Source organism: Papio anubis, chromosome 17, assembly GCF_008728515.1.
Source record: "Papio anubis isolate 15944 chromosome 17, Panubis1.0, whole genome shotgun sequence".
Taxonomy (NCBI): Eukaryota; Metazoa; Chordata; class Mammalia; order Primates; family Cercopithecidae; genus Papio; species Papio anubis.
The window spans coordinates 63,694,875-63,722,103 of record NC_044992.1 but is presented as its reverse complement, the minus strand read 5'-3'; the positions used below and the strand labels follow the sequence as shown (position 1 = coordinate 63,722,103).

The 27,229-nt window shown below is 39.7% G+C and overlaps 1 long non-coding RNA gene across 2 annotated transcripts in view; it reads left to right on the top strand.

The window, feature by feature from the left end:
• LOC110741519 overlaps window positions 1-27,229 on the top strand; it is a 129,241-nt gene that overhangs the window by 5,178 nt on the left and 96,834 nt on the right. Inside the window, exons 2-3 of one of the 2 annotated variants that reach the window (XR_002517773.2) lie at window positions 9,937-9,999; window positions 16,823-17,482. This is a non-coding gene — a long non-coding RNA (uncharacterized LOC110741519). Of the gene's footprint in view, window positions 1-9,936; window positions 10,000-16,822; window positions 19,197-27,229 lie in introns of those variants that run through there. The other variant, XR_002517772.2, reaches the window with a different exon arrangement.

Genomic DNA, 27,229 nt, shown 5'->3' with positions numbered 1-27,229 from the left:
TTTTTGTATTTTTAATAGAGACGGGGTTTCACCATCCTGGCGAGGCTGGTCACACTTCCATTTGTTTTAATGTTTAAACATTCAATCCTTTTAAATTTACATGTTCAGGTTGTGGGAAGAATCTTACTGTGTTTTCTATCCCTAATGACTAGTCAGTTATACCACAAACCATTTATTTAGTAATCTACCCTTTCTCACTGTTTAAAATACTTTGAATACCATGTATATTCTGATTTCCAGATGCATACTTCCAGCCCAAGTCTCTTTCCAGAGATCCAGGCCTTAATAGCCAAATGTCTGTCTGTCTCCATCTTTCTTTCTTTCTTTTTTTTTTTTTTTTTTTTTTTTTTTTGAGATGGAGTCTCGCTCTGTAGCCCAGACTGGAGTGCAGTGGCGGATCTCAGCTCACTGCCGCGCTCCGCCTCCCGGGTTTCGCCATTCTCCCGCCTCAGCCTCCGGTAGCTGGAATTCCTCCCCCTTCATTTTATATTCCATTCCATGTCCGGCTAATCCATCCTGGCCTCCACTAAATTCCCTGGCTTGAAACCCTTGCCAACCCTTCCCTTCCCTTCCTTCCCTTCACTTCCTTCCTTCCTTCCTTCCCTTCCTTCCTTCCTTCCTTCCTTCTTCCTTCCTCCTTCCTTCCTTCCTTCCTTCCTTCCTTCCTTCCTTCCTTCCTTCCTTCCCCTTCCCTTCCTTCCTTCCTTCCTCTCTCTCTCTTTCTCTTTCTCTTTCTCTTTTTCTTTCTTTCTTTCTTTCTTTCTTTCTTTTTCTTTCTTTCTTTCTTTCTTTCTTTTCTTTCTTTCTTTCTTTCTTTCTTTCTTTCTTTTCTCTTTCTTTTCTTTCTCTCTCTTTCTTTCTTTCTTCTCTCTCCTTCCTTCCTTCCTTCCTTCCTTCCTTCCTTCCTTCTTCCTTCCTTCCTTCCTTCCTTCTTTTTCTTTTCTTTTTTTTTTTTCCTTTTTGAGATGGAATTTTGCTCTTATTGCCCAGGCTGGAGTGCAGTGGCGTGATTTCTGCTCACTGCAACCTTCGGCCTCCTGGGTTCAAGCAATTCTCCTACCTCAGCCTCCCGAGTAGCTGGGATTATAGTCATGCACCACCACACCTGGCTAATTTTGTATTTTTAGTAGAGATGGGGTTTCTCCATGTTGGCCAGGCTGGTCTTGAACTCCTGACCTCAGGTGATCTGCCCACCTTGGCCTCCCAAAGTGCTGGGATTACAGGTGTGAGCCAACAGCCCGGCCCTGTAAATGCCTTTTAAATGTCCCTCAGGAGTTTGCAGCCATTTTGGAATAAATATGTCTAAACACAGACCATACTCCCAGGAACACCTACAAGATGACAGTCACATTGGTAGACATTCTGCTCAACACTAGAGAGTGTTCAGAGAAGTCATCTGTGGGTCCTGTTATTTATCATCTCCATTTTACAAATGAAGAACCCCCAAAACCATTTGGATGTTGAAGATATTCATGCAAAGGGGTTGAGATGGGTTTGAACCTGGGTGGTCAGAGCCAGGGAATGTGCTCTCTCAGCCACAGTGGTACCCGACATTTACCTGGGGACCCTGTTCCTGCTTCAGGCCACCCTCCCATTCTACCCCCACTCAGGGTTCATTATCTCTCAGAAAATGGCACCACCATTCAACCCCCTCAAGCAATGGCCAGGCGTGAAGATTCTCTCTCCCAAAAGTCTCTAAATCCCACTTCCCTTGCTCTCTCTTGTTTCCTACTCCCAAACCTTGGGTTTGCTTCTCGATGTCGTCCAGATGCAACCCTTAATTCTACAGGGAATTTTTTGTGCCCTGTCGACCTGGCCTCTTCCTTTTCTCTCCAATGACATTCTGAGGCTACTTTCTTCTCGCTTTCTAAACTCTAGCTCCACCTGCCTTCATTTCTTCAGAGTATCAGGCTCCTCTGTGCCTCAAGACTTTACCGCATTACTTTTCCTTTATTCTTACCTCTATGGTTTAAAATAACCCTACACACTTCATTTGGATCAAGTGACCCTAACCACAGACTAGTTTATGTCCTCTCTTATGCTCTGATAGCACATTGTATTTAATACTTATATCAAGATGACAGGAATTTGCCATGGTTTCCCTAGTGCCGAATGATAGTAGCTGAACAGTAGTCACACTCAACAATGTTTCTTGAGTAAATTAAAGAATATATGAAATAATGAGTGCCTTCTCAAATCAACAGGATGTGTCTTTGGTGTATAGGTATATTGATTCTGAAGAGAAAAAAACTAGTTGAATAAAATACAGATTTCCAATGAGATCACCGTTTTCCCTCCATTATTATTGCTTTCTAAAAACATTATTGCAATACAGACAGAAGGACAATTAATTCTGTATATTTAAAATGAATTCTCCCCATATTTTTGTTTCAATTTTTAATTGAATCATGTTTACATAAATAATCACCTCATCCACAAATAATCATACCTTTGTTTTCTCCTTTTACACATTTGTACCTTTTATTTATCTATAACTTCCATATGATGTTAAATAATAGTGACACCCTTTTCTTATTTCCAGCCTTCATGAACGTTTTTCTAGCCAATCTGGATGATGTTAGGTATTGGTTTGGGGACGTCATTCTTCAAGCTGAGTAAATGTCCACCTATTTCTAAATTACTTTTAAAAAAACAAGATGTAATGTATTAGTTCATTCTCATGCTGCTAATAAAGACATACACGAGACTGGGTAATTTATAAAGGAAAGAGGTTCACTGGACTCACAGTTTCACATGGCTGGGGAGGCCTCACGATCATAGTGGAAGATGAAGAAATAACACAGGGACTTCTTACATGGTGGCAGAGAAGAGAACTTGTGCAAGGGAACACCCATTTATAAAATCATCAGATCTCCTGAGACTTATTCACTACCATGAGAACAGTGTGGGGGAAACTGCCCCCGTGATTCAGTTATCTCTGCCTGGCCCCATGAGGGATTATTACAATTCAGAGTGAGTTCTGGGTGGGGACACAGCCAAACCATACCATGTAATACTGACATTTATGAAGTATCTTTTAGAAATCTCTCAAGATTACTCTTTTTTTTTAGCTTGTTTTTTAAATGTATGCACTTGATGAACACTTTTAACAAACAACCTAACCTTAAACCATCTTTATGTTTTCTGAATAACCCCTTACTGTTACATAAATATTTTAAAACAGTCACGTTCGACTGTAGCTTAAATTTCCTTTCAGGGACTGATTCGATGTCTTGACTGAAAACATTGGAAGAAAAGTATTAACTTTCCGTAAAGGGAAATCTTTACTGTTGTCTCTTAAAATCACTCCCTGTTGGCAAAAGCACATTCCCAGCCCTTCTTCCTTCACTCTAATTTGTTTACATATAGGCTTGAAGAGATTTCTCAAATTTTGTATTCATACTAAAATGAATTCTTTCAATGAAAATGTTTTAAAAAATTACCTTCCAGGTTTCAGGTGAGACTCACAATACCTGATTTGAGGTCTGTGTGAGTTGTTCACCTCAACTGGGAAGAGGTTTCCCTTTGTGTAGAAAATCACCTCCCCCAGTTTCTGCATGCTAGGAACTCTACCTGATGGTGTGATGTGTTTTTCTGTTCTGTGGTGTTGCTACCAACAATCCTTTTTTTGAAGAATGAGCTAAGTAGTTTCCAGAGTAGCTATGGCAAATGGACAATCTCAGAAGTTTGTACCTTGAGAGAAATAAGGCTTTGCTTAAAAGAAACGAGGCTACTGATTTGAATGGAAATTCAAAGTAAACTCAGGATACCTGAAACTGTATTATTTTCATGCTATACATGCTGTCTAATATCACACAAGTCGTCTAGATCATTTGTCTCCCTCATTCAGATTCCTGATCACGACACATTTCCTGAGTAATTGCTTTCTACTCAGTTTACTCCCATAGCGTTAGATATCATTAGGAACTCTATCTTAGAAATTATTCTGCTCAATCTTAAATACGCCTAAACCTCACCAGTCCTCTCCCTTCCCAGTGTCACTGCATTAGTCCAGGCCAGCATCACTTTTCCCTTGGATTATTGTAATTGCATCTATTCTGCCTTAACTGCCTGAAGTCTCTTTCCTTTCCCTGCTCCCCTTACAATTTATTTTCTACATTGCTTGAATAATCTTTCTTAAATGCATGCCTGAGCATGTCATTCCCTGCTTGAAATCCTTCAATTATTCTCAATTGCATTCATAATACAATCCAAGTTCTTTAGCAACAGTCACTTTAAATCCTTTCTGGAACAAGGTGGGACGTATATACAACCATGGACACATGCTTCCCTGAGCCGCTTAGCAGGACATCTAAGGAAGACCCTTTGGATGCTGGCCTCTTCCTCTTTGGCTTTACCCTTCGCCGTTTCACCTCTCACCCTCACACACTGCAGGCCCCCGGTCTGCCTGCCTTCCTGTGGATAGATTATGCTGCTGCTCCCTCTGTGTGGAATTCACCCTCCTCCATCTTTCAAGCCTTAGCTTATCCTTAGCAGGATATAGTCCACACTGCGGAGCCTTTCCTGAGAGTGGGTTTGAGACCCTCTTCTATACTCACCTAGCATTCTGCACATTTTTCTGTTAAGCACTAACCCTATTCTTCTTCGTTTGCTTGTCAATGACCAGATTGTGCATTTATTGAAAATGGGAACCAGCAGAGCATTTAGTGTTTGTTAGACACCCCAATCACATAGACAGTTGTCTTATTTATTTTAAAATACCATATCAAATGTTTCAGATCGTGAAAAAAAATAAAATGCCATATCATTTATTCCAGGCTGTGGCTCATCTACAATAAATCAGACGCTACTTCTCAGAGACTCCTGCATAAAACCATATAGACTAATTTAGCCCAGCCCAGCCTTCCAGTCCAGGAATACTTCCTCTGATCTGTGGGCTGGTGGCCATCCCGCGTTTGCATGATGCCATGGCCTGAAGCTACTACATGTTACCATTCCTAGAGGGACTGCGGTGACTTTTCATTGACTCTACTCAGTTGTTTGCTGAAAGTAGCTTGGGGTATGGGTAATCTAGGGCTTTTGCTGTTCCGGAAGTGTTGACCACGGACTTTTCCCTATGTCAGAGTAGTCTGCAAACTTGTGAAATGGTTAAAATAGGTCTTGGGCAATTGTTTAGTTCTTCTTTTAGTTTTCTTGATGTGGTTTTTTTTCTCCTCCCAAGATCTCTGGTGCCCTAAGCTGCCCCAATTTCTTTACTCTCACTTAATGTCCTACCACTTGGTCACTGCATGGGGTTTATTTTTTTGCTTCCTGTAAAAATTGTCCTTTATTTCCTTGGAAATATTTAGAAGAGGATAATTCATAGCAAGTAGTTGATGATTAATAAAGATTTAATGATTTGTCTTTGTGCTTTTTGCATGTTGGTCGATTTTATTTTTTTTTATTTTTATTTTTTTTTACTTTAACCTCCCCCAAAAAACCTTGCAATGGATTTTCAGACAGCAAAAATGGACTAAGGGTGATTTTATAGGTGATAAGACCAAGACAGGTTATACTTCTCAGCTTCCCTATTAAACCTGTCACCTAGATTTTCATGTATTCTACGTAAGTATTGATTTGTTACACAGAAGAAACAATTCAATGTAGAGCATCTCATAGAGCAAGTTCAAGCCTACTGTAAACTGGTGGCTATATGCCAGGGTCTAATCTAGTGGAAGAAGCCTGGCAAAGAAGTATTTGAGGAGTAGGGACATTCAGGTAGTAGGTAGATACTGCCTGGCTGTCAGGGGATCCCTCCAGGATCCAGTCTAGGACCCATCCGTGATAATGACTTAGAGTGGAAAAGGAGTCCACTCTAAGCTCCTATAATAACTCTAACTTGGAAACAACAGAAATGTTCCTCAGTGGGTAAATGGGTAAACATTTAACCCACTCTAAGGAGCCATATACAACCGAGAGGCTGTTAAAGATCTCAGAGGAGGTTTTGCATTTTAGCCGTCTGTTGATTCAGATGGCAAGACTCATCTTTAAGGACAATTTAAACATTTTCCCTTTATAGATGTTTTACAGTCTGCCCCTTGGATTCTCTGTACGGTGTCTTCAGTGTAGCTAGTTATGAAGTGATTTTCCACACTGATAGGAGCTCAGGCAAAGCTTCCTTTTCTGGTTGCCAAGACCCTGAAGGCTCAGCTACATCCTATTGTCTCTCTTCTTTAGAATGGTTGAGGGAGAGGCTTCATAGAATCCTCTGGCTGGGTTGGGACAGCAAGACTCATTCCTGGGCCTTTGTTTCAGCTTGAAATACACCACAAATTAATTGGGTTGATGCAGGTAATTAAGACAGTCACTTGGATTGTGTGCCTTTCCTCTGAAAAATTTCCTTAAGTTGCCAGATCTAAGCTTGGTGTATTGAAATGTTAATGATTCATGGCGTTTAAAAGAAAAATTTTTCCTTTGAATGGGATTCAGGGCTAAGAAAGTGTTCAGACTGATTAGCACCTGTGCTGTAGACTTACATACTTCTCCCTATAATTGTACATCATTTGCCATAACATATGTCTCAAGGAGTTCAATGCCAAACTTTCTGTAGATTCCTGCTGTTATAATGACAAGATTTCTGTTCTCTCCTCTCAAATGGTCTTGTAGCAAAGAGAGAAATATTCTGGGATACTTTCTAGATCTGCAGTCAGAGAAGACTCAGCTTTGAATACAAACATGGTTTGAGTAAACACAGGCAACCAACAGTCAGTCAGTTGGAAAAGGAGTCACCAGTAAAGAGGGTAGGCTAATCCAAGTCCTTTAGCATTCTCTGCTGGTAGTTAGCATTCTTCAGCCTGATCATGTTTGTGCTTATAGGTCTAATAACTTACGATATTGTCCCTTCTTCTACTAAGAAGGACCAATGGTATTTCTGGTCTTCATTGGTCACCCATCTTCTGTGTTTTGCATTTTAACTCCTCTTTGATATGAATGCTTCATCTCTGATTCTAATTTTGATGCTTCTGATCATGAGCTAGTTGCCTGATCCTTATTCCTCATAGGTCCCTGATATGGTCTGGCTGTGTCCCCACCCAGATCTCACCTTGAATTGTAATAATCCCCACGTGTCAAGGGCGGAACCAGGTGGAGATAATTGAATCATGGGGCGGTTGCCCCCATACTGTTTTCATGGTAGTAAATAAGTCTCATGAGATTTGACAGTTTTATAAATGGGAGTTCCCCTGCACAAGCTCTCTTACCTGCCGCCATGTAAGACGTGACTTTGATTCTCCTTTGCCTTCTGCCGTAATTGTGAGGCCTCCCCAGCCATGTGGAACTGTGAGTCCATTAAACCTCTTTCCTTTATAAATTACTGATGCTTGGGTATGTCTTTATTAGCAGTGTGAGAACAGACTAATACAGTCCCTTAGATTTAGAAGTTAACTTGGGAATGCACCGTATCTGACTTTGCAAAATTCCCACCATAGTAGCATGGCGGAGGCCCCTCATCTTCTTCTGACTGCTAAGTGTTCTTTAATTGTGCACCAAAGCTCTTCGGTCCTCCCTTAGAATTCAGATCACTCTTGGTTGGAGAAGAGTATTAGCATAAACATTTAAAAATAAACATTGTTGAATTATATTTAATTACAATAAATCACATTTATTTTTCCACTTTTTTTCTTAAAAAATGTCTTCTAAATGGTTCAGTAGATGGAAATGTGTTGTGATGAGACACTAAATAATAATTTGAGCTCAGCAGAGCAGCCTACTGTTACCTTAAGATAGCACTGATATTTGATATACAGTTTGGGGATTTTTAACAAATTTATATATTCATGTAAACATTATGCAAGTCAATATATAGAATATTTTCATCTAAGAAAATGTCTTTATGTCCCTTATCAGCCAATCCTGCTCCAAGCAATTATTGATCTGATTTCTGTATAATGGATTAGTTTTGCTTGTTCTAAAATTTCATACCATGAATTCTTTACATCTTATTTTAGCATGAAGATTTTGAGATCCCTTTTTGTCATTGTATTTGATGGTAGCTTACTTAAATTTCATTGTATGAATATAAACAATTTGTTTACCCATTTACCCACTGAGGAACATTTCTGTTGTTTCCAAGTTAGGGTTATTATAAAGAAAGCTGCTATGAACATTCATTCATGTAGGAATCTTTTTGGAGATTTATGTTTCCAGTTCTCTTGGATGAATATCCAGGAGTAGAATTCTTAGATCACAGAGTGGATACATTTTTAAATTTTGTAAGAAACTGCCAGTCTATTTTGCAAAGAGACTGACAGTGTCTCGTAATTTTTTTTTCTTCTCTCAGTTGCCAAGACCCTGAAGGTTCAATTATATCCTATTGTTACTGTCTTTCTTCCCTAGAATGATTGAAGGAGAGGCTTCATAGAATCCTCTAGCTGGACTGGGACCGCAAAAGTCATCCCTGGGCCTCTCCTACATTGCTATACGTTGTCACCAGCAATGTAAGAGAGTTCTACTTGCTCCAAATTTTTGCAACATTTACAACATTTGGTATTGTCAGTCTTTTACATTTTAGCTGTTCTAGTGGGTATGTGTTAATAACTATAAAGGACTCCTTCTTTGTTTTAATTTGCATTTCCATTTTGTCTAATAAGCACTTTTGTATGTGCTCACTGGTCATTTATACATTTTTTGTGAAGTGGCTGTTCAAATTCTCCTTTTTTTTTTTTTTTTTTTTTTTGAGATGAAGTCTTGCTCTGTCCCCCAGGCTGGAGTGCAGTGGCATGATCTCGGCTCATTGCAACCTCCATTTCCCAGGTTCAAGTGATTCTCTTGCCTTAGCCTCCCGAGTAGCTGGGATTATAGGCATGCACCACCACTCCCGGCTAATTTTTTTTTTTTTTTTTTTTTAGTAGAGACAGGGTTTCACCATGTTGGCCAGGCTAGTTTCAATCTCCTGACCTCAGGTGATCCACCTGCCTCAGCCTCCCAAAGTGCTAGGATTACAGGCGTGAGCCACCACGCCCGGCCAAATTTTCCATTTTCAATTGGTGTGTTTGGCTCCTTATCATTGAGTTCTAAGTATTCTTTACATATTCTGGATTGAAGTCTTCTTTCAGATACATGAAATGCAAATATTTTCTTCCAGATAGGTTTCCCATAAGTTGTTCTATCTCTGTTCACTGCACCTTGTTTAGATTTGTGGAATTTTACTCTGAGCACACATGACCAGAGACTCAAGCAAACCTCTATGCAGATTCTGGGTCTCTGTTGCATAGATTCCATCCTTTTTGATACTCAGCCACACACATTCCAGCCACCTCTAAACTCTGATTTTTGTCTTTTAAGCTCAAGGAAACCATTGTATTTTGCTTGTTTCCAGCACCTGATTCAGAAACTGCTTCCAGGCAGAAGGCCACTGTGATCACAAGTCTCATTTTATTTTTACTTTTTTCTCAGGGATCACAGCCATGTATCATCTCTTTGTTCAGTGTCCAAAAGCTGTTTCATATATTTTCTCCAGTTTGCTAGTTGTTTACTGTAGGAGAGCTAGTCTGATACCAGTTACTCTTGCCTTTTAGGCTGGAGGCTGAAACTTTCAGATATTACTTGGAAACAAAAGAAAATCAAATGGAAAAGTAGCAGATTGAGAGATTTTAGAAAATATAATTAAATTCAGCATTAGTACACTCCAAAGATACCTGCTCAAGGAATGACTTAAAAGTTTATGCTTTATTTTTCTTACAATTGAAGGACATATTCACCCTATGCTATTGAAAGAATTATTAGTTTTCTCTTATTTTCCCAACGCGCTGTGTTTCCAAAGCTACTTATATAAAAACAAACAAACAAAAAACCCCGCAAAACTAAATTTAAGTACTACAATTGAGTTGACACAGCTACTATTACTTGCACGGAAATGCCATTATTCCCCGGCTGAGCATAATGCGTCCTAGTCCTTCTTGTGTCTTTCCAATTTTTCTACTTTCCACTTTTCTGCAGGCCTACCTGCACCGTATTCAGAAGTTGGAGAATCAATAAGGACCAGGTGTTTAATCGCGAAAGGTAACATTTTTAATTGATTTTGAGGAGATAGTAACTATGCTAAGTGATCTATCTTATTTGATACTCATAACAACCCTGAAACAGAAGTATAACTTTGTGACCGTGAACAACTGATTTAATAATTGTCAGTCTCAGCCTTCTCATCTGCACAATGGGAGAATAAACAGAGAAGCAAGAGTGTGAGCCCAGGCCATCACACTTCAGAAGGTTGATGGCTTGCTAATAATTTAGGAAAGGATTCCCCTGAACCCTGACTCCTCCTTGTTTGAGCATACGTTTGCATACCTATAATACAACATATAGTATGTACATTACTTTTTCCATCAAAACCCTAATAACATAGCATAAAACAGTTTCAAAGAAAGTTTAAATCCACGAGGTTAAAAGATCAGGAAGGGTGAAAACAATGGACAAGAAATTTCTTCAACAGGTAGCTAATGGGAACTGGACAAGTAGTTTGCTAAATGACTCAACAGACTGGAGGGAGCTGAAACCTATGCACCTGTAGATAAATATGTGAATTAAAAATAAGCTTGTTTATGTTACTGAAACAGTGAATTGCAAGCAGTTGTTTCCAAGGACAGAATGAGGCAAGGCAAGAGTAAAGGTCATGAAAATACTAAAAGATAGCATCTAACATTTTTCATCACATTCCAAGCCTTACCCTAACAGGAGGCAGGATTTACTTTCTGGAGAACACCAAACAAAACTGAAAGCCAGGAGTGATGTTTTTGCCCTATATGAAAAACACAGGACTAGGCTAAGGCTTACATACTGACATGTCAATAGAATACTGGATGCCATGTACGTTATCCACAAGCCAAGTTCCTCTAGTACCCTCAGGAGAGACAGTCAGTGATTCCCTGGAAAAATAAAAAGCCCCTGAGAAAGCTGGATATGCTGATATTCGGGGGTTTCCCTAAACAAAATGGTTAGGTTCCTTCCCGTTGATTCTACAATGAAGCCCATCATCTCAAAGCCTTTCTCGCAGATACAGGAATTGATAGGCAAGGATCTCCAGGCATGGACAGAAGCCTCCACTTCGACATGAAAGATGGGGGAAGAGGGTGGGGAATAGAGAAAGGGAGAGAGTGAGAGAGAGAGAAAGTAAAGCAGAGGCATAGGAATAATGCAGGGAGCAGAAGAAAATTTCAAAATATAAATAATATCCCTAAGAAAATAGGAAAAATATTATATGCATAAAAGGACTATATAAATAATAGAGAGTCATAAGAGGATTTTGGATATACACACCTCCTACATAATTATATATACTATATATAATTTTATACAAAATATACAAAATATCATCTACATATATATATATGTGAGTCTGTCCTGCAAACTCTAACTGACCATCCTCCCCAGACAATCATATCTGTCTGTTCAACTCCAGGCGAATGCTAAGCTCCCTGGGTTCCCCCTTGCCTGTACTGCACTTTTGAGATTCTCTACAAGCAGTAAGCTGGGTCAATTATAGGGGCTTATTCTGTTGTTTTCCTTCTTTTGGGGTTCACTGTCCTTCATTGACTGATGTCTACTGTCTTTAAAACCATTACTTCATGTATTTTTGTCCCAAATTTTAAATTTGTTTCAGACAAGAAGGCAAATCTGGTTCTTTTAAAAAAAAAATGTTTATTTTACTTTATTTTATTTATTGATTTTTTTTTGAGATGGAGTCCTGCTCTGTTACCCAGGCTGGAGTGCAGTGGCGTGATCTCGGCTCACTGCAACCTCTGCCTCCTGGGTTCAAGCAATTCTCCTGTCTCAGCCTCTCAAGTAGCTGGGAATACAGGCGTGAGCCACCATGCCCAGCTAATTTTTGTATTTTTAATAGAGATGGGGTTTTGTCATGTTGGCCAGGCTGGTCTCGAACTCCTAACCTCAGATAATCTACCTGCCTTGGCCTCCCAAAGTGCTGGGATTACAGGCCTGAGCCACAGCGCCCAGCCAAAAATTGTTTATTTTAAATTTCTGTAAGCACATAGTAGGTGTATATATTTATATGTTACATGAGGTGTTTTGATACAAGCATGAAATGCATAATAATCCCATCATGAGGTATCCATTCCCTCAAGCATTTATCCTTTGTGTTACAAACAATCCAATTCCAGTCTTTCAGTTATTTTAAAATGTACAATTAAATTATTGACCATAGTCACCCTATTGTGCTATCAAATACTAGACCTTATTCATTCATTCTATTTTTTTGTACCCATTAACAATCCCCACCTTCCCATCACACCCCCACTACCCTTCCCAGCCTCTGGTAACCGTCCTTCTACCCTCTATCTCTATGAGTTCAATGATTTTGATTTTCAGATCCCACAAATATGTGAGAACATGTGATGTTTGTCTTTCTGTGCCTGACTTATTTCACTTAACATAATGACCTCCAGTTCCATCCATGTTTTCTCAAATGACGAAGTCTCATTTTCTTTTTTTATGGCTGAATAGTACTCCATTGTGTAGAAGTACCACATTTTCTTTATCCACTCATCTATTCATGGTCACTTAGGTTGCTCCCAGATCTTGGCTACCGTGAACAGAGTTACAAAAAGCATGGGAATGCAGATATCTCTTTGATACACTGATTTCCTTTCTTTTGAGTATATACCCACCAGTGGGATTGCTGGTTTATATGGTAGCTCTATGTTCAGTTTTCTGAGGAACCTCCAAACTGTTCTCCATAGTGGTTTTACTAATTTACACTCTTACCAACAGTGGACAAAGGTTCCTTTTTCTCCACATCCTCACCAGGATTTGTTATTTCCTGTCTTTTGGATGAAAGCCATTTTAACTGGGGTAAGATGATATCCTATTGTAGTTTTGATTTGCATTTCTCTGATGATCAATGATTTTGAGCACCTTTTCATATGTCTGTTTGCCATTTATATGTCTTCTTTAGTGGAATGTCTATTCAAATCTTTTGCCCATTTTTTGATTGGATTATTAGATTTTTTTTTTCTATAGAGTTGTTTGAGCTTCGTATATATTCCGGTTATTAATCCCTTGTCAGATGGGTAGTTTGCAAAAATATGGTTCTTTTTATTTCATTTTGGCTAGAAGTGGAACTCACACACATGAAACTTTGAAAAAATTAAAATTGCATAAAAAGTGGTCCAAGTCATTGTTAATAAATTCCACTCTTGTTGAAGCTCTGATGATAAAAACTTTATGATTTTCATGGACGAGAAACAACTTAGGTCTCTTCCAAAAATTTTACCTAGATAAAAATTTTCAGTTTCCTATTTATTGGTTGCTATTTTTGAAATAATTATCAAGTTAATCACATGATGTTGAAGATAAAGGAGACAGAGTCACTTGTCACATGTCTACCCGGATGCTTTTTAGGTAAGGCATTTGCTATTGTTTAAATGTGCACTCTCTAAACTTTAGTTGTTGTCAATGTGATAGTATTAAGTGGTGGGCATTTAAGAGGTGACTAGGCTGTGAGGGCTTCTCCTTTGTGAATGGGATTAAGGCCCTTACAAAAGAGGCTTCACATAGCATTTGGGCCTCCTGCCCTTCCTTCCACAATGTGAGGATGTAGCTCCCACCAGGTAAATCTTGCCTTAATCTCGGACTTGCCAGCCTCCAGAACTGCAAGAAAATAAATTTCTGTTCCTAATAAATCACTCCGTCTCAAGCATTCTGTTACAGCAGCACACGATGGACTAAGACAGCATTTAACCTCTTTGATCTTTAGTTTCTTCCTCTGCAGAATGAAGTTGATACTGTCTACTTTGCTCTGTTATTATAAAGTTTAACTAAGATACTTCGGAGAAAACTAGCACAGAGCTTGATTCATAATAATTTCCAAAAACTATTAGTTAATTTATTTTCAAGCAATTCAATCAAGGCAATATGATGATAGGTTTATTTTGTTCTACACTGTCTTGTTGTCTTAAATAATTTCCTAGTAAATATAGCTGGCTCATGAAGCACATTATATTTCAGTACTCCATTTCCCACGAGCAACCAAGAAGCAGAACTTGGCACACAGAGAGGGCACGCCTGTGGTCAACAGATGCGTCTGCAACAGTGATGCTTGGGGTGATGTGTCGGGCTATGTGTCTCAGACCCAGGCCAGGGATGAGGAAGTGTGCTGCTTTCTGCAGCACCTCTCAGGCTGAGGGCCTGCAGTTAGAGACACATGTCCATGGCAGAAGATCAGCTGCTTTAGCAGCTAATTAGTGAGAGGGGTTATGCTTGACATTTGGAAAGTTCTTAAGTGAGCCATGCCGGAGTGAGAAGCTGAATAACATCCTTACGCTATCTGTCACATCGTTTATGTTCACTTCTCTTGGCCTGGCCTCAGCACACCGCATAAATCTACAGCTGCAGAAACCAAACTCTCATATAAAATTGAAGGATTTATTTTGAGGTATTGAAAGGTTTATAGCTGAAAAAGTTAAAATTTGCCGAATCGGCATTTGGAGGACTCTCCCTCATGCCTCACCCCTCTTGGCTTTCTAATACTGTTCTCTAAATTTCTGTCTCCACAGGGAGACCAGGTAGCCAGGGAGAAACAGTGACATGGAAGGAATTGTCCAGACTTCACCTACTCATGCCCTTTTGTGGCTTCATATTTCAACCTGAGTAATTCTCAGAAGCTATCATTAGGATGCTAAGACCCCTATACAAGAAAAATATACCAGTCATTCAATTCTGCTCTGGTGCCCGTTGCATTTTGGACTCCAGGAAAATCAGTCCTTTTTCAGGACATATTTTGCAGGCAGTCGTAAGTTCTCAATACCTTCTTCCCTGCATCTTGACTGCTTTCGTGGGATTCAGCCTAAGTCTTTAGTTCCTGCATAAAATAAAAACTGAGTTATCTCTCCTGTATTGAATGCAGAGTTTATTACTTCCTCCTTTGGAACCTGCAGACCCTCTCTAGTAACCTACATTTCCAGCTTGAGGTCTGGCTCATTTATTGAGCTAAGAGGGTTAGCTCTTCGGATATTAGAGTGCTTTCATATGGATGGGGTATCAAAGTTTAAAACTCGAAAAGTAAATATACACATGAAATACTATTGAGAGCCAGGTATGGTGGCTCACACCTGTAATCCCAGCACTTTGGGAGGCCAAGGCAGGTGGATCACCTGAAGTCAGGGGTTCGAGACCAGCCTGGCCAACATGGTGAAACCCCATCTCTACTAAAAATACCCAAAAAATTAGCCAGGCATGGTGGTGGGCACCTGTAATCCCAGCTACTCAGGAGGCTGAGGCAGGAGAATTGCTTGAACCTGGGAGGTGGAGGTTGCAGTGAGCAGAGATCATGCCATTGCACTCCAGCCTGGGCAACAAGAGTGAAACTCCATCTTAAAACATACCACTGTGGCAGAGGGTTGGGAGACAATGCAACATATTGGAAGACCAGTAAGTAGAAGCTGGAAGTCTTTATATCTGAGACTGAGTCTTCATATCGTTGACTTGTTCCATGACCTAGGTAGGGAGAAGGAGAGATATTGGCCTCCATCATTTTATGTGTAATGCATGAAATATCAAATCTGTCAATGAATAATGACACATCCTTTGTCTTCTAGGGATGTTGTGGGAAATCAAGGAGATAATATATATAGCCTTGAAAGCTGTAAAGAGCTCTAAAAATATGCATAATTACTCATGGGAATGCCAATTCCACTGTTTGGCCATTGCTGCTCTTCTCACCCTCTGCTCCTTCTTCCCAAATCATTTCCTAACCCCTCTTCCTTTTCTCTAGCCCTCTCCAAGTCATGAGATGGAAGAGTGTCCTTCTATGAAGACTGTTGGAGTTTCATTGGCTAGTACTATCTTTCTTATACATTTCTGCTGCTCTTATAGCACTTCTTGGGGTGGGACTGTTGGGGGGCATATTCACAGAAATAATTCCAGAGATGTGTTTTTGTTGGATCAACCCTGACTCCAGAGTGCAGTAGCAGCAGACCCTGACAAATGGAAAAGGCTTTTAATCTGCAAATGAAAAGTCTAAAACTGGCCCCTGGCTGCCCTCCTACTCCAGTGTTCTCTTCTGGGAATACGCCCACTTTTTAGTTGAAATACAACTATCTGGGCCTCTCTACAGACTTAAGCAGCCCCTGAACTGTGTGCGGTGGCTAAGGAGGCGAGGGCTCACTCTTACCATTTTGTAGGCATGCATGTCTGAACTCTGCAAAGGCTTGGTGAAATCTCCCTTATCCTGTAAGAAGAGAGATCCTTTTTACCTCTCTCTGCCCAATGCCAGTTCCAACAGCTGTAACTATTTCATTTTTAATTTGCTCCTTGCAGCCTTGTCTCTGCTTAATCCATTAAGACAACGTTGAATGTTCCCGGCTCATATATTTATAAAGGAAAAAAAAAAAAAAAAAGAAGGAAAAAGACTTTGAGAAATGGTATCTAAATTGTAGCCAAATGTACTCAGAACTCTCCTAGGTTAAATTGCAAATAATTTTCTTTCAAACATCACAAACACTCTCTCTAACTTAATTCAACAAATTGGACCAAGGGGTTTCATTGCTCTCAGAAACATGATTCATTCTCTCTCTCTCTTTTTTTTCCCCCCTCTCTCTCTCTGTTCTGTTCTTCCCCCACCCCCCACTCTTTCCTTCCAGAAATGTTCTTCTGGTTGCTTTTTAGCCACACTGCATTGTCTCTAGGTTTCCTTCCTGAAGCTTCCATGAATAATTTGTCTGTTGAGAGAGAGTCATTTTGTAGACTAGCCCCATCCTTGCATTGCTGGGGGGTGGAGGAGAGGGAAAGGAGAGAGAGCTGCTTTAAATCAATCAGTTGACACTAATCTAATGTCTAATTAGTTCTGGGTGGGCGTGTGCTTTGATTATAGGAAGTGCCTCAGGCTGTGGCTGGCGTTTGAAGGGCTGCTCCACACATATCAATCATCCTTTGACAAGATCTGGAAGGAAAAAAAAACAACAACAAAAGCCACCCCCCAAAAAGGGTATGTTTCTATCATCTGTTGATTATCTGTTTCCAGCAGTCCAAACCAGTGCTTTGAAACTCATCCGTTTGCTCTTAGCAATGAGCGCCTGACCAGAGAGGGACCAACTTTTCTAAGGTCAACTGAAACTGCCAGTGGTGTCAAATAATTACTTCCTGTGTTGCAAAATACCTAATCATATTTAATAACAGTTGTGCATTTCATTGTTTTTTAAATCTAAAATAAATGCAGAAGCTCTACTTGTGAGTATTCAGCTGAACCCTAAAAAGGAACAATTCATTATTATGGAATTGTTCCTATTTATAGTTTATGTTAAATGAGAGATGATGGAATGAAAGAGACAAAATCTTTAATTAAAATAAGAAATTGCTTTTTATTGAAAATGGCATGTGTGTAATTCTTTTCTGATTTTTTTTTTTCTTTTCTTTTTTGTCTGTAGTTAAATTCTGCTCTTTTCAGGGGACACAGATGGTTTAGAAATTTTCCTAGAAGTGCCCTTGGCAGATTTAAGTGCTTGCTGCTACTGTTACTATTTCTAGTAGAAAGGTAGGAGGCTGGTCTCATTCTCACTTGCTCTTTTTCTAAGACCTACTCTGCTATAACTGTGACTCAAAGTTGCAGAACGATGATTAGATCAGAATTAGTGAGGCAGTTTGATGTCCAGTAGCTTTTAAAACAAACAGAAAATTTAACTGAGGGTTTGATTTCCCTGTCATGCTTATTGGTTATGAGATTGAAAGCAGGTATTTTAAAGTAATGTTTTTATTTCAGATCTATTTGATTTGCTTTTCTGTGTGCTTTTATTTTTCTAATGATTCCAAGCTGTCAAATCTGTTGGACCCAGGGAAGTGGAATGATAGTAAAAGGTGCTACGTAAAAGAGATTTGCGTGCAAAGCCTTGTATAAAATACGATAGGAGGCTCTGCAGACTATCAGGCTTAAATCCTGGCCCTGCTACTGACCAGCTGTGTGACCTTGGGCAAGGTACTTAACCTCAATGAGCCTCACCTGTAAAATGGAACTCATGATCGTGCCTATTTCATAGGGTGATTATGAAAATTAGATAATATGATGCACATGAAGTGTTTAACACATGGTAAGCACTCAATAAAGTGCTCAGTGTTATTGTTGGTATAGATAAGTGAGTGTTTTCCTAACAGCCCTGGCTGAGTTTAGAAATCCATAAAAGGTGTGTCTCTCTTTGGAGGCAGAGACTGGAACAGGAAGGTCCTTCATCATATTTTATGTGAGTACCAAACGCCGATACTTCTATCATTCTCTCAAATAGACGTATTGTGGGCTCACAGACACATTGCATTATTGGATGTGAAAGAAAATACTGAAGATTATTGACCCTCTTTGAGTTAAGGTATTTCTTTTTAAAACACATCTCATACGACTAAATTTTCTTATTCTATGTGAAGAAATTCTAGTTTGACAACTTTACAAGGGAATTCACATTGGAATGTTCACTGAAGTACTCCTGATCCCAGTGATAACTGCAAGAAAATGTCTCTTCTCCCCTTGCCCCTCTCTTCTTCTTAATACAGGACAAAACAGGGAAACAATGGTGTATGTATTATCAAAGGTGCTAGCTCATACTTCTACCTCTAAAATTTAATGCCTTCAAGTTTTTCTCAAAACTTGAAATATATATGAAATATAAGTGACTTGAAAATATCCTTTTATTTTTATCCATGTGATACATTTTAGAAGTTTTCATAAATGCTGACATGAAAACATATGCATTTTAATATGAATTATTCTTGTAAACTTAAATTTTTCAAATTTGAGAAAATGAGACTATCATGAAAGTGATTCATTCTGATTTATTTCCTCATAGCACCTTCTTGGTAGGTGCCTTCTCACCAGTTGATTTAAAAGTCCAGTAAGGAAGTTGTCAGAAGCAGAAACTTGCATTATGTATTTTCAGATTCCTTACTGAAAGACTGTTAAGTTTTATTACTCAGAATGAATTTTGAAAAGAGCAGTTAAAGGCAATAAAAACAAGTTTTAATTTGCAGAGACATGCTATTTCATTACTTGGAATTATGTATAACAATTTAAAGTAAGACAACAGGGGATTGTCAATAAAAGGTCCTGCCCGTTTACCTATTTTAAGTAATAAAAGAGTAGATAATAAAGATACACAACTAGCGTGTTTTATGATGAATAGTTTAAAGATTTGGATTCATTTTTACATATTTAATTTAGTTTTTTTTGTTGTTGTTTTTATGGGAGTCTCCTATGTTGCCCAGGCTGATCCCTAGCTCCTGGGTTTAAGGGATCCTTCTACCTTGGCCTCCCAAAGTGCTGAGATTACAGGCATGAACCACTGCACCCAGCCAAGCTTCGTAAATGTTTAAATGATTTTTTCAATATAATGAAAATGAAATAATGGGCCGGGTGCAGTGGCTCATGCCTGTAATCCCAGCACTTTGAGAGGCCAAGGCAGTTGGATCACCTGAGGTCAGGAGTTTGAGGCTAGTCTGACCAGCAAGGTGAAACTCCATTTCTACTAAAAATACAAAAAGTAGCCAGGCATGTTGGCAGGTGCATGTAGTTCCAGCTACTCAGTAGGCTGAGACAGGAGAATTGCTTGAACCTAGGAGGCAGAGGTTGCAGTGAGCTGAGATCACGCGCCAATGCACTCCAGCCTGGGCAATGGGGTAAGACTCCGTTTCAAAAAAAAAAAAAAAAGAAAATGAAATAATGCAATGAATAGTTTAACAGATCTTCAGGCCAGTTTGCATCATAATATCAAAATCTGAACTAACGGTATTGGAAGAATGTTGTTCTACTTTCCACATTGTCTTTACAACTGATCAAAATCCCCAGCAGAACCCACAAATAGCAAAAAGGAAAAGAACAACACTTGCCTTCAAAAAGACCACATCACCTTTTGTTTTGATAAACTGTGATATAAAAAGCTCAGCTAAAATTAAGACTATGCTACAAGACGCAATATCGAAGGAGCAATATTAAGTTGCTTTCCTTTCTTCAGGTGCCTTGAATGTGGTAAATAGTTCTCTGCTACTCTGGGAACACGTTTTAAAATTGTGGTGGGAGGGAGTGTGTCTAGACTGCAGAAAACACTTTCTAACTATAAGGGTTATATGTCATGGGAAAACAGTATTACAGCAGGGGTATAGAACTTCCTGCTATGGGGATTTTATAATAAGAGCCAGGCTGGTGTCATTTCACACAAGACCTGCCCGGAGGTAGGGGAATGGATAAAATGACCTTTCCTGCCTCCTCCATGGGCTATAACTGGTCCTTAATGAAAACCTGGTACCAAGGACTAGTTTGGTATGGAACAATGCTTTTAAGGCCAAAGTTTAATTTCATAGCAGAAATCAGATACTACAGATGGACAGATCACTCTCTTCTCAGATGGATAAAGTGACTTGATTTTTAGAGCTCAACCTAAGGAGGACTTTAAGGAATATTCTCTGGGAACTGCATCCTGTGCTGGCCAAAACATTATTTGATGATTTCATGGATTCTTTCCATTTCCAGGCCTTATGATGTATTATTACTACCACAGAATCGTTATAGTCTAACATTTTAGTATCCACTTGGTAACAGACACCAACCAAGGCATTTGGCCATCAAACTTCAAAATGTGGTCTTGTTTCATTGCTGCACATTTACTCAAGACGGTGGCTGCTGTACTTCTTTCTTTCTCTCCTTTGAATTTGAGTGTGTTCTGATCGTCACCATCAAGATTTGTATGTAGAGTTATTCAGTTTCAGTCTGCATTCCAAGGTGGTTGTGTGAAAGTTTATTGGTATTACAATCTATTCTCTTCGAAGTTAAAAGTCCCCAGCGTCCTTGATCTTCGATCTTTTTATTTTCACGAAAGTAATACAGTCTGCATGGGGATATCAAATATGAGTAGTTTCATATTAAGTCGTGTGTGTGTGTGCGTGTGTGTTTGTGTAACCAATTACGCTCAATGGGCCATCCAAAGAAATGATTATGTTGTTGCCTTTTACGACTCTCACCTGGCATAACTCTGAAAAGAGGATTGCTACACTTACTGTTGAAGTAGGCCACTGGGCAGGCTTTTCAGGGCGGTGGGAGAAGAGGTACAAGGAAGCTTTCTGGCTTCCTTTTTGTATGTGTTCCTGTTGAATGCCGGCGACTTTGACTTTTCTGTTGCTACTGAAACAGAATAAGGTGGCACACAATGGGGATGGCACGAAGGGAGGGGTGGTGGGCCGGTCCCCGCAACAGGTGCAGGCAACATGGCCACCCCTTTCCCACACGTATCAGGGAGTCTCAGGTGGCCATGTGTGCTCAGAAAATGAAATCGAAATGCAGATCAGGTGTCTGCCAATTAGAAGTTGGAAGCGAAAGAGCAACAAGGGGTTGTGAGGAAGGGAGGGGCTCAGGGAGAGGGGTGGTTTGTGTCCCTCTATCTTTGTTAGCCCCATATCCAAAGCTCGCATGTGAAATCCTATCTGTGTTATTTTGCCTCCAATAATCGTGCTCCAGGGAGGTTCTGAGATGGTATCTGGATGATGAACACAGAGAGACCTTCCATTGTTCCTCTTCTCCTTTGTGCAGAGGAAGCTGTTGGCTGGTAAGTGTCTTCAGGTGGGCCTGGAAAGTTCCCAGAGAGGAAGATACTGCAGAGAACCAGGCATGGGACTTCCCCACAACTGGCATCTTCTGTGCCAGCACCTCCGCCCTCTACCTCATATATCATTCCTATGTAATGGACTGATAGTGCCTGTCATATCCTTAAATCTGACCTGAAATTGTGATATTCGAGGCAATTTGAGATCAGACAAGTAGAGGACGTGTTTGTGGTTAAGGAATTATTTTCAGGGGTTTGTCGAAGTGTTTCCATATGAGGCTAATACCATTTTTCTAAGAAGCACATGCAAGAGACACAATAAATATTATTTTGTTTCCTTTGGTACATTAAAAGTAAAAGATTCTGATTGTGGAAAGAAGGCATTGGCAGGGAGATTTTTGCAAGAGCAAGTAAAATGCACTGTTAACTAAGAAAGTGATTTTTTTTGTAGGGGGGAAGGGATAATTTTGGGGGTCCTATTTTTCAGACTTGAGGTTTGCATGGAGATCGCTAAGTGATTTATGTTTTAGTTAATTTTCATTTCAATTTTCTGCATAATGGGGAGAAGGAATATATTCCAGTGATTCCCTCTCCAAACTTGCTCATTTGATCCCTGCATTATACGTCTTGCTTCAGCCACATCTAACTTGATATGTTCATTACAGGTCAAGAGCTTTCACAATGCTTTGGCATCTGCTACTCTTTATGTGGAGCTCTTTTTTTTTTTTTTTTTTACTTTTCCTCTATTTGGTGAACTCTTTCTCATCCTCCAAGACTGGGACCAAATGTCGCTTCTCGGTCAAACCTTCTCCAACCCCCACAGCCATAATATAAGCCCTCTTCCTCTTTGTTGCCCTGAGCTTTCTGTGTGCATTAAGGCATGGCAATTATTTGTTAATATGGCTGTCTCCTCCCTGGGTGATGAGTCTGTCTGGAGCTGGGGACTTTCCTCCTTCTTTAATTTTCTCACTGTCTGATGTGGTGCTCCATAAATACTGATTGATGATTCCAGAAATGAATGGGACTTTCAGAGGTTAGAGTGAGCTTGACTGAAAGACGGGATTCTCAATCCTCTTTAATGATTTGCCACGGATGAGCACTAGAGCCCAGAATTAGGAGGGCAGTTCTCAGATCTTCTTTTCTTAGTAATAAGGATTTTAGGTCATCAGTAAGTGTGATATGTGATATTGAACTTACGGTCAGACTTCTTTATATGCATTTGCTTGTATATAACTAATGATGATGATGTTAATATTAATTGCTGACATTTGTGAGTGTTTGACATATGCCAGGCACGCTGGTAAGCAGCTTTATGTTTACAATATCATTTTCTGCCTACAAGAATGATATGTGGTTTATACTATTATCCTCATGTTATGTGTGAGGAACCCAAGGTAGAGTGACTTAGGTAGGTCCTCACTATTAGTAAGCAGTAAAGCCTGGTATGAACTCAGTAGCCCGGTTGCAGAGTGTTGATACTGATTATGTTAGTATCAAATAAGGGCTATGGGAAACAGTCAAGAATGTCTGACTGTACTGAGCAGTTGTAGGGTTTCAGTCTGTGTTTTCCTGCCCTACTAGGATTCCTAAGGCATCAAATACTTCCTATTTTCATATTACCTGTAATTTTTCTCTGATCTTCCAGAGTTCAGAAAAATGTTAAGTGCATATCCCGGACCAGTTTGGGTCTCCAGACTGAATGAAACCAGTCAGCTGGGATTCTGGTTGAGTCTCAGACTCAGAAGAAATTTGTGGGATTAAGTGGTTTTTCTGGAAAATATTGGCTGAAAACCACATTCGCCCCAAATTGCTGTGTGAATGAAACACATGGGTTTTCTTTGTGTTTTGAATAATTCCAGTGGTGGCCTCAAGCTTCTATTTCCCTGTGTTTTTATGGAGTTAACCAAAATAGCTTTGTACAAATAACAAAAAGTATGAAAAAGTATATGCACCTTGTCATTGCTTTGCCAATTGGAAATACTCTTAGGACACATGAACAACAATAAAAAGCTGTGGCTTCAGCCTTTAAAATGCTGAAGACATGGCTTATTCCAGAATCTCTGTCTTACATTTGGTTACTTTTCAGTTTTTTTATTTGCCTATTTCAAGCGTGACATTGTTCTACTTCTCACACAGAAAGTATTCAGTTATAATCTTCAAATATATTTAATTGTATCTGATGCTCAGATGTGCCACATTCTAACGAGGAGAAATAATGTTGGTGTTAATTTGGTCATATTATATTTTGTGGTTGCCTATTGGGAAATTTCTAATGTATTTCTTCATCTTGTACTTTTAAGAGATTAGAGGTTTTTGAAAGGTTTATGGAAATGCTGAAAATAAAGGTAAATCTCTTTCCTCTAAACATTACCAGGACTCATTCTAAAATGCAAAGCAATGGTCTACATCTGTATGTCAGTTATATTTTTCTGTGGCTCAATGTATATAAACTATAATAAACATTTTTTTCTTATTTATTATTATTATTTTCAAGATGGAGTCTTGCTTTGTTGCCCAGGCTGGAGGGCAGTGGCATGATCTCAGCTCACTGCAACCTCTGCCTCCCGGGTTCAAGCAGTTCTCCTGTCTCGGCCTCCCAAGTAGCTGGGATTACAGGTGCCCGCCACCATGCCTGGCTAACTTTTGTATTTTCAGTAGAGCTAGGGTTTCACCAGGCTGGTCTCGAACTCCTGACCTCATGATCCACCCGCCTTGGCCTCCCCAAGTGCTGGGATTAAAGGCATGAGCCACCGTACTGAGCCTCTTATTTATTACTTACTGACTTTTTTTTTTTTTTTGTCTGGATGGCACAGCAGATGAAACAAGAGTTACCAAGTTGCACTACCATGTTTGGTCTCAAATAGTTCTCTCCTTTTAACTATATTTAATCAACCTGGATTTAGGGAGGCTATTAATAACAAGGCAGGACTTGAACATGCCTAGTAAAGAGCAGTTGCAGAATTGTTAGAAAACATTTGCTTGGAAAAACATTCTCGGTACTTTTATAAGCTTATTGGAAGAAAAGCACTGATGAAGCTTTTGTAGAATCAATCTACAAAATTTTGTAGAATCCTTGTCTGATGTAGCTAAAGACTCGTCCCTAGCTAAATTTTTTCAAAACAACTTGCTGGTGTCAATCTGTAACTTGGGCATTTTTACTTAGGTATTTAAAATACTCAAAATATTTACAAACATATCTATATATCTATATCTCTATCTATCTATATATGTATATCTATATCTCTATATATATGTATATCTATCTATATCTATATCTATATATCTATCTATATCAAGACTTCAGTGTATATCAAGACTTCAATGAGTTACAGGAGCCCAACATTATACTGGAATATTGCAGTATATTGAGTCCATTTAAAATGACAGGCGAACAGAACTTTATATTAGAAGATACTTTAAATAGACCAGGTGCGGTGGCTCATGCCTGTAATCTCAGCACTTTGGGAGGCCGAGATGGGTGGATCACGAAGTCAGGGGTTCAAGACCAGCCTGTCCAACATGGTAAAACCCTATCTCTACTAAAAATACCAAAAAATTAGCCAGACGCGGTAGTGCACGCCTGTAATCCCGGTTACTCAGGAGGCTGAGGCAGGAGAACCACTTGGACCTGGGAGGCAGAGGTTGCAGTGAGCCGAGTTTGCACTACTGCACTCCGACCTGGGTGACAGGGTGACACTCCATCTCAAAAAAAAAAATAGTTTAAATAAGTTGTCTTACTCCGTTTGGGTTTCTATAACAAAGTATTACAGATTGAGTAGCTTCTTTCTCAGAGTTTTGGACGCTGGGAAGTCCAAGGGCAGGGGACAGGAAGACCTGGTATCTGGTGGAAGAGGGTGCTCTCCCTGGTTTGCAGGCGGCCATCTTCTTGTTGTGCCCTCACATGTTGGAGAACAGACAGAGAGAGACTCCTGTCTCTTTCTCTTTTTATAGGGGTATTAATCTAATTCATAAAGAATCCAACCTCATTACTTAATTTCTTCCCGAAGGCCCTATTACCAAATACTATCATATTGAGGTTTTAGGCTTCAGTTTTTGAATTTTGGGGGTTGTGGGGGCATAAATATTCAGTCCGTAGGAGCAACTACCTCTCACATGGTTCACCAGCTGATTGCAGATGCATGAGCAAACCCAGTCAGAAGAGCCAGACTTGACCCAGAGCAGTAGAACTGTCCAGCTGACCTGTAGATCCTTGAGCAAAAATACTTAACACTGTTTTAAACCACTAAGTTTTGAGGTGGATTATTAGCATAATTATGGTAATAGACAATTAATATAGTCAAACACTAAAGATATGATTAAAGCTATGGTGGGACACAGAAATTTCACAAACCCCCTATAATATTCAACTTTACTCAGATATAGTCAAAACAGTTCTTGTTTTCAGTTGTTCATTGGCTCAATGCTTTGAATATCAGGTAATTATCCTTTTCTAGAAATTCCTATAGAATATTAGTGGAAGTTGGGCCTGGAAATCACTTAGTACAACCCATTAATTTTATAGGAAAGAAATCAAGGTCAGTTGAGTTTAAGGGCATGTTTATAGCCACTCTGCCAGTTACTTACAGAGCTGGAGCTCTACAGTTTTGCCGCTTTGTGTTGAATGTTTTGATCTTACTCTTAATGATATATTAGAAAAAGAAAAAATACACAAATGCTATATTATGTAGAGGTTGTAACTAGTGTCACCATATCTTAAAAAATAATTTGCCAGGTGCGATATCTCATGCCTGTAATCCCAGCACTTTGGGAGGCTGAGGTGGGTGGATCACTTGGGGTCAGGAGTTTGAGATCAGCCTGGCCATCATGGCGAAACCACCTCTCTACTAAAAATTCAAAAATTAGCCGGGCATGGTGGTGCATGCCTGTAATCCCAGCTACTCTGGAGGCTGAGGCAAGAGAATTGCTTGAACCTCGGAGGCAGAGGTTGCAGTGAGCTGAGATCGCATCACTGTACTCCAGCCTGGGCAACAGAGCGAGACTCTGTCTAAAAAAAAAAAAAAAAAAAAGGCCTGGGTACAGTGGCTCTCGCCTGTAATCTCAGCACTTTGGGAGGCCAAGACAGGTGGATCATGAGGTCAGGAGATCGAGACCATCCTGGCTAATATGGTGAAACCCTGTCTCTACTAAAAAAAGAAGAAAAAAAAATTAGCCGGGCATGGTGGCGGGCGCCTGTAGTCCCAGCTACTTGGGAGGCTGAGGCAGGAGAATGGCGTGAACCTGGGAGGCGGAGCTTGCAGTGAGCCGAGATTGCGCCACTTGCACTCCAGCCTGGAAGACAGAGCAAGACTCTGTCTCAAAAAAAAAAAGAAAAAAAATTAAATGTTTTCCATGCTAATAACCATATTCAGTTACTGCTAGTAGCCAAATGTTTTCAGTCTTCATGTGGAGATGTCTACTGCACTTCAACACCACGGTCCGTCTGCTTGCATGTATTTTCTAAGTTATGACTGTGAGCAAATGATGGTTATTGAATAGACGCTGCTTAATGATTTTGGTGGAGAAATGAAACTGTTCCTTATAGATGAAGGCCTTATTTGCCTTGCCACTTAGACAGTTTTACACGTTGTGACATCCTCTGTCAGCATGCAGTTTCTTGCATTATTCAATGACTGTAAGTGTGTATCAGAACCTCCACACCATGCCTGTGAAACATGGCTCTGAGCAGTTTCCTACAGGGAGTAAACTGT